We start from the raw sequence: 9,004 nt of genomic DNA on the forward strand, positions 1-9,004 counted from the left end.
TTGTGGCTGGTTTGCACTTCTATCATGCCATAAATCAGTGTGCAGCATGTTGCAATTTATGGCATGATTAACATGTTAATTATGCCCTAAGTGTAACATTTTCTAGGGCCTATGGTATAGGCATCCAGAAGGCAGCACATTCAATTGAAACAGTGTAGGTGAAGGCTATGTCCTATGACGGTAAAACTTATGTTCAGTATGGTTAGTATGAATTCAGTGAACCATTTAGGCTTAAACCAATTCATAACTGGATCAAACATCTAGGGTAGCCATTATGTTTGAAGTGGGGACCGTCCCTATCTATGTGTTTCTGCATCACCTTCCACAGTCCTTAATCCTGACTGTAGAGTTTTGGCTTTATCAGAAATACCATTATCAGATGTATGTCTGCATTGTCTTTACCTTTACCTTATAACACAGACTCAAATACATTTTTTCTTCCTCTTTATCTTTGCCACTGTTTAGAATATAGTGGGCAAATTCTGTCTGTTTTAATTCAAGCCCTTGTTAAAAGAACTGCTCTGATAAAGTGCAAATACCCCACTACATATATCCATCCAGCTACCTCCAGGATGTTGTGATTTTTAATAGCAGGAAGTAAACCGAAGCTGAGATTACAGAATGCTGTATGTGGGATTTTAATTGTACAGATGTCAGAGTGTTATAAATTATACACATGGTACTTCTGGTATATAGAGGGATACCTAACTTTGGTAGAGAAAGCTAGTTCAAGTGCTCACATTTTAAGCTTTGTATCAACAAAGAAATAGGTGACCTCTTCAGGGTTTCTTTTGTTAAGAATATTACTTCTTCTTGCTGCTGTTCTAATAGGTTTCTTTATATCAGTCTTGGCACCATGACTCAGAGGACTCACACCCACACTGCACATTGTACTGAATAAGTAGTTTTGCACCTCTGCAAAGCCAGTGATATTTACAGAAGGAAGCCAATCAGAAATGAATTTCACCAATTGCTTATCCTTCATTCTAGAAGGACTTCATAACGTTAATACTTTGTATTTCTATAGTGCCTTTCAATCTCTATATGATTTACAAACATGAGTTAACTCTCACTGTACCATTGAGGTTGCTAGCATTGTTCATATTATAGGCATGTCCAGAAGCCAGCCTGACTACTGAATCATATAGATATGGTGCTCTTTTAAAATGTGGGTGCAGTTTGTTCATCAGGGGGTTAACATGGTTTGGGCTATCTTGTTTTTAAATGGGTTGAAACAGAGCATATTGACAGATACTTTCCCTCCTCAGTATTTCATCCTGGTTTTGCTTCTGCAGAAGGAAATATTTCATGCCACATTTGGCCCATGGGCCAGATGTTGAGCACCCCGTCATAGACCATTAGCTCTATCTTCCCTTAGTGTCTGTCCTTCTGCCACTTTCATCTGCCCCTTGTCTGTTTGTTGCAGATTCCCACCCTTCCTTATTTATTAGCTTATTTTAGCCATTAAAAACAATTTGTCAGCTAAGCTGCCTGGGACCAGGAGGAAGTGACAAAGGGGCAAACACCAACACGATTTTGAATAAAAGGGGAAACCCTCTGGGAGTATTTGGAGGTTTCCTTGTTGCGATGCCATGCTTGTGTTGGCATTTGATAAATTGGTGCCACACATCAAGAGCAGGTCTGTCTGTTAAGTGCTGCCGGATGCTTCTGGATCCAGAGGAAACCCAGAATAGTAAGGGTGTCTAGGTCTCTTCCAGTTTTAGTATAAGGACAGGAGGAAGGTGGGAGTTAAGAAGTTGGTTCCTTCTTTATGTTCCTTATGTGAGTTTATGTACGGTTTTGAACAAGGGATATTTTCCTTGGTAAAGGGATTTCTGTGTTAACCCTTTGATGGCTGTCCTTTTATATTCTGGTATTTTCTCTGGCAACTTGTTCTACTGAAACGGTCTGTTCCATGCTTTGGCACCTGAAAGCAGACAAAAAGCTTCAAAGGCCATGGGCATTTTCTGGTACCTGAATGCTGATCCAAACTCTGCTCTTACAGAATTGTGGAGCCAGAGTCGCAATGGTTTAGCTGCCATGAAACACAATTTGCTTGAATTGCTTCATGAATTTAGCTCCTTTAAATTTTTTAAACAATGCCTCTCATATTTGTCACCACCTCTGCATTTCCCTCAGACTCTACTTACTTGAGACAACTTTGGTGGGAATTGCAGCATGGACCCAGACTTAATGTATCTGCCTATGCTCCCCAGGAGAGTCCTTTCTTTTTGCCTACTTCACTAGATTTTGGAGCAAGCGGCCGTGCTGCATGCTCTTTGGATGATTTACAAAGGTTGAGTAAGTTAAATTGCCAGAAGGAGATGGGAACTGAGGTCCTGACACTGCTTTCCCTGCTCATTCAGAAAACTAATGTGAGGTTTGGCTGTACAGTGAAGAGCAGGACTGGTTCCTTAATGAAAGTCAGTGCTGAGAGCGCAAGCGGGAGTAGATTCTGTTCTTGCCTGGAAGGTGCTTGACAGGTCTGGGAAAAACTTCCTATCACAGTATGAATGCCTCCACCTTACTGCCTTTAAGCCTCTCTTTAAAACCTAACTCTGCCATGATGGGGTGGGCTGGCTATCTGTGACGGCTTGACACATCCCTCTTTACTTTCTCAATTCCACACTTGTTTGTCTGGTTGCAGCTCGCCTTAATCCTACACTAGAAGCTCCCTGGAACAGGGATTGTGTGGGGTTTTTTTTTTGTTTTTTTTTGGTGTAGCATTTCATATGATATGACCCTGCTGCTTGATTAGTGACTCTAGGTGCTATTGTTGGATAAGATAATTCATTGCCAGTGGTTTGGAGAATGCTATCTTATGTCTCAACATTTATCTCCCACAGCCATAAAACAAGACAAGTGTGGGTAGAAGCAAATCATATAGACTGTGGGAATGAAGGAAAACTGAAGTTGAATAAGCACAGGCAGATGTCAGCGGGATTTTTATCTCTTTGATTCCAGTGTCTGTATGAGAAGGGTTAATATTGAGCCTTTGATATTTAATTGGAACCTTCCCATTTGGCATTTCCCCACAATATGACTTGCAGTCCTGTTAGGATACCACTTATTTCAGCCAGCAGACACAGCAACTTTAAATCACCCTTTATTATACTTGAATATATTTTTCTAATGTTATTGCAAACTTCCGTTTATTAAGCTGTCATATTTCATTTTTCTAACTGTTTTATAAATGTACAGTTTTACAGTCCTTGTAGCCTAGGTTGTGGGGAGGAATGAAAAGATTAAAAATTCAGCTTACTTAAAGTAATTGTTAATACCTCTCCCTAATGAATTAATCACTGAAATGGCACTAAGGATGTGTAATAAATAATGCTACATCTGTATCTGTTTCCTCAAGCTAGTTGCTCTCTTTCAAGTTGTGGCACAATGTAGTAGGGCACAGCTCTTTCATCTTTTATTCTGTTTGATCTGAATTCATATTACCCAATAATATAAAAATGATCTGGAAAGGAAACAAAAGATAGCTTTATATTTTCTTTTGCTTTAGCAAACAATACTTTATTAATAGTCATTGGGAATACTGGAGAATAAACACAGGTTGAGTGTAAGGGCTTGTGCTTACAAACACACAGTTTCTTTTCTCTCATAAAAAAATCCCTTTGAAGTCGGTTATACTACTCACCTGAGTAAGGAGTGTAAGCTCAGGTCCTGACATTAGAAACTTGAAAAAGTGAAATTGTAGAAATGAAATGAAGCAGAGGTGCAGCAATGCATAATGTATGGTTTAAAAAAAGAGTGGCTATTTGTTTAGCAAGTGTGGGTGCCTACATAAACATAGTTACTTTGTCTTTATATAGCACTTTCCACTTTCAAAGTGCTGTGCATGCATTAATTAATCTTCCCAACATCTCTGTGATATAGTGAAGTACTGTACTTGTATTATTCCCTTTCACAGCTAGCAAAATATAGGCAGAAAGGTTGTCATTTGCTCAAGTCTAGGAAGTGAATCAGTGTCAGAAATAGAAATTAGGGAATTCCAGCTACCTGTTCTGTGCTCTGATCACTATTTATTGTAGAATCAGTTCAACAGATCTGTTGAAATAATATAGCAGTATAACACTTTTCTAAAAATGACCCCACTGTAAGTGGCAAGGAACTAAGGGCCTTGTTACACGTTGCACTTTGAGCTGCTCCGGTGTTGATCAGTGTTAGTGCTAGCTCAAGTTTGGAGCAGTCACGCCTTAAGGTTAAAAATTTTCTCTGATTGTCCCCAACTTGCACAGCTATCATTTGCCCCTAGAGGGCTGGTGAGCAGGGGCTGACTAGGATCTACAGCTGTGAGTTGCCACTACAGGGCTGGTGAGCTAGGGCAGTCTTCTATCCCTGTCCTGGTGGGGTGGTGGAGGGAGGGGTTGACAGATGGGTTGCGGGGCAGGAATATGAAGCCAGGGGATGGAGAGTTTTTGGGATGGGGTGGGCAATGAAATAGGTGGAGGAAAAGAAATGGTGTGTGGGGGAAGGGTGGTGAAATGAAGGAAGTGAGCCATTGAAGGATAAAATAAAGGGGAAAAAAGAATTTAAAAAGAAATAAAGAAGAAGTACATTAAAAAGACCTCTTATTTTAATAAATTGGGATTTGGGTGTGGAGGGTTCTGTCCGTGCTTCCAAGGGTGACTGGGTGGTGGAAGCAGTGAGAGAAGGCACTTTTGGAAGAGTTACTTGCCCTGTCCCAGGAAGAAAGCCCCATCTCATGGGTATGCAATCCAGCCCTTCAACCTTGTTCCCCACCTGCACCCCTCGAAGCCCCACTGCTGGACCCATCCATGCCCTACAACAAGGCTAGCTAGCATGTATTCTGCAGACTGTTTGCACGGGGCTTAACCACTGGAGGTGGGAAGGTCACAACCCCCGGGGGCAGTGGGGCGAGTTGGCTTAGTGCCAGAACTGTCCCCTGGGCAGTAGAGTTCAGGAAGTGGAGGGGAGGGATCACTACATCTTGGGATGTTGGAGGACTGCAACTTTTGCAGCTCATCTGTGGGGACTGGCCACCCATTAATAGAATACGAGCTGGGTAACACAGAAACAAATCTGCCCTGGAGTGGCGTAACTTTAAGCTGCCTAAGTGTGCTTAAAACTAGTTTCAGGTGCAAATGTGTGGACAATCCAGGGGCTCACCCCCAAAAAGGGCCTCCCACCCCAAGAGCTACAGGAGCCACCTAAAATTAATATGTAAAAGCCCTAATGGAGACTTAAGATATTGGGGTCTGGGCAGACTAACAAATTGTGCCAAGTTAAAAGTGGGGAAGGGGTTTGCTGCTTATTAGCTGCTCTGTGGTAACTGTTTTGTGTGTCTGCTTTTGTGGCAAGTGAAAGCTAAATGACGTAGTTTACCTCTAAATGGAACAACTGTGAAATTACCATTAGTTAGCTTATCCTTATTTCAGAATAGAGCAGACATATGAAGTGGTTACCATGGATCAGCTAACATGCAGAAGCTCCCCCCACTACTCAGAAAAAATGTGTTTGTCTGTCTACACCAAGAATTCCTTATTGGGCAAATGCTGTTGAGACCTCAAATTGTTCCCATTTATTCCCTAAATTAAATTTGGCCTCTTGTGTGCATTCTTTATCATTCAAGCTGGGAGGCAAACTTGAACCCCTGTTTTCAAAGTAAGCATTTTTCCCGAATGAGTCAAAAGTTGCCTACCCCTGGCTGAGCCAGAAGGAACCATGATAAGCTTTTGTCAGCTGGAAGTCACTCTTTGCACATCTTAAACTCAAGAGACATATTCTTTCTCAAGGTCTATAATTTGCTCGGGGGGGATTGTGCAAAAAATTTTCATATAATATTTTGAAAATATGTCTCTGCAAGTGTGATGATGATGATAATTATCTGCTATTAAAAGTACTTCAGATCTGCCTTCTGGAAATAAAATTTGCCACACACTGTACTGTACTCGACTGCTGTCTCCATATGCTTGCACTGTCTGCCTTCAGTGCAGAACTTTATTGGCAGAGATTAGGCTCAGTTCTGCAAGGTCCTGAGAACTGTGGCCCCATGAATAGTCCCATGAGTAATTAAAGAGTAATTAAGAGAGCCACTTCTTCTTCCCAAACATTATTTCTTCTCTTCCCTAGTTCTGCCATGCCAGAAAGTAGGACATAGAAGGAAACCGTTAGATTTTTCATGTTCAGTAGATGGCTATAACCAGTTGCCTAGAGGGTATTGAAAAGGACTTTAAGGATTGCAAGGTCTATGTATAGACTCTTCTGTACAAAGATTTATTACATGGCTGGTCTCTGTTCTGATACTCAACTTCCTGTCTCTGCTGATTCAGGCAGATGAGATGCACTTCTTAAATACTGCTACAGCAAAGAGTGCACATCTGTCAGAGTCTTATGTAGAGTCAAGGTTCTTGGGACCCTGTTGTCCTAGGCACAGAAGGAGACCAGTAACAGCTATTGGCTTCAATGAAGAAACTTCAGAAGAGGGATCCTAGCTTCTAAATTGCTCAGGTGCCATGGATTTAATAGATTTCATAGACATTAGGGCTGGAAGGGGCCTCGCAAAATCATCAGGCCCAGTTCCCTGCCCAAAGGGTTGGCAGTCAGCAGGGGTCAAATGATCCCAGCAAAATAGGCATCCAAGTGTTTCTTAAAGGAATCCAGAGTAGGTGCCTGCATTACCTCTGGAGGCAATCTATTCCAGGCCCTGGGGACTTGGACAGTAAAGATGTTTTTCCTTATGTCCAACCTAAAACGGTCTTAGAGGAGTTTGTGACCATTGGACCTAGTCTTCCCATGGGGAACAGATGTTCTCCTAGTTCCTGGTGTACACCCCATATATACTTATAGGCTGCCATCAAGTCACCCCTAAGCCTATGCTTTTCCTGGCTGAAGAGTCCCATGTCTCTCAGCCTCTCTTCATAAGGCCTGCTCTCTTGTCCTCTAACCATTTGTGTGGCTGTCCTCTGGACTCTCAAGCTTCTCCATGGAGATAGATTTTCAAATTACATGCATCTACTTTAGCTTTGTCAAATATGACTGACTTCCATAGTAGGAACAGAGAAATAAGGAAAAGCAGGAAAAAAACAAACCAAAACAAAACAGTATTTTCCTGCCTTTGCTGGTGCCAAGGACAATCTCTTTGCAGTTCTTATTTCCTCTTATGAGGGTTTCAATATTTTGAGCAGTCCACTAGCAGTGTTCAGAGGATCAGTGTTTTAAAAAAGCAAAGTTGGGAGAATTGCAAATTTTTTTAGAGTTCTATGGCTTAATCCCCCACTACTTCGTGTCTTGCACCATCATTTAACTGTGCAGAGTGGCTGGAAACATGACCAAATCAATATGATAGTGGTTTACAAACAGTTGATGCTCTTTCAGACATATGTAAATGATAACCAAAGGTGCAGTGGAGAATTTGTTATCCAAAGGAGACTCAGCCATTGGCACATTGTAACAGGCAAGAACAAAAGGATTGGTTTTGGAAAAGGCAGCTTCTTTAAAAAACAAAATGACCCCCCCCAAACAAAACAAAGCCCACCTGAATTTACTTAGGAGCATTGAACAAATGGGATCTGTGAGCCCACCATTACAGTAATGACCAACCTGCATTATATTTTAATTTCTTACCCTTTGAAAATTCAACTCCTCCTTTGCCATTTCCTAACTTATCTGTCCCAGCTGTCCAACAGTATTACACTTCCACTTTATAGATCTCGGACCAGATCTTCAGTTGCTCTACATTTATTATGTTATTTCACCTCTAGACTGTGCACTAATTTTGTACTAGACGCTCATTGTGGTGTAGCACTATATACAGAGACAAAGGCTAGGAATGGAAACATGTACAGATAAGTGAAACGATCGAATGATTGGCCCATGGTCATGGTGTGGGCAGAGACCCCATGTCTCCTGAGTTCATTCAAATCTACTGCTTCACACACTGTTTCATCCTGTCTCACTAAAGGTCTCTCCTGCTCCTCTTGAAGCCAATGAAGCCACACTAGTTGATTCTAGCTAAGCATCTGGCTAGGTGTTTTTATATATCAGGTCCCCATAGAGTATAACTTGTATATTGCACACTTTTTGTTTAAACAATTGATGTGCTGTACATATTCTTTAAGGTCTGAAGATATTTAGAAAGGAGTCATTAAATGAAAATGGTATTCTGATTGCGCATGGTACATAATGTCAGTTTCACAAAAAATGTAAATTTTAACTGCTAACTTTTTCATTCTACAGATGGTGAAATGGATTCTGAAATGATTACAATGGGAGAAGGAATCATTTAGATGGTGTTTTTCTCTTTGCTTTATTGAACAGAAGTAAGCAAAATGAGCAGAGCTATTCAGTGGAAAAAATTCTGGAAAGTGTAAGAACTCAATCTTATATGTGGGTGGACATATTTGGTAGGGTATATGTTGCAGAGCACTTCGGTGCTCTGCTCCTATAAAGAGGGGAGGTGTGTAGCAGGGCACGGAGGCGCCTGCTGCTTATGGAGCAGTAAGTAAGGAGCCCAGCTGCGGGTTGCCAGGGCAACCAGTAGAAGTCAGCTGACAGGAAGGGGCAGGGCCTGGCCCCTATATAACTCCCAGACTGAGGCCAAGCAGGGAGTCCCCTGCCAGTAGCCATAGGGGAAGGAGCTCTGCTGGACTGAACAAAGAGGAGAGGCTAGACTGCAGGTACAGCTTCGAGACTGGCGTGGAGGATAGAGCACCCCTGATGTGGCGAGATTAATGTGATAGCCAAGCGGCTTGAATTTATGTTGCAGCCTAGGGGCTCGAGCTTTTCTGTTTATTGTTTACAACCGGAGGACCGAGTGAGACTATTAGGGGTTGGAGGAGGCCTCATAGGGGAACCATGGTAGTGTGGGGACCCTGGCACCAGAGAGGGGTGCAGCATTTGGGGTGCACAGACCCCAGCCACGAGAAGGGGAGCGAAGAATTGGAGGCCAGGTAAGGCCGAGGCCGCCTGAGCCCTGTGGGGGTTCAAGACCCCGAAGAGGAGAGTTGGGGCCAGACATGGCTACGGCCACCTG

This window comes from Crocodylus porosus, unplaced genomic scaffold (genome assembly GCF_001723895.1).
Source record: "Crocodylus porosus isolate Cpor-Errol unplaced genomic scaffold, CroPor_comp1, whole genome shotgun sequence".
Classification (NCBI taxonomy): domain Eukaryota; kingdom Metazoa; phylum Chordata; order Crocodylia; family Crocodylidae; genus Crocodylus; species Crocodylus porosus.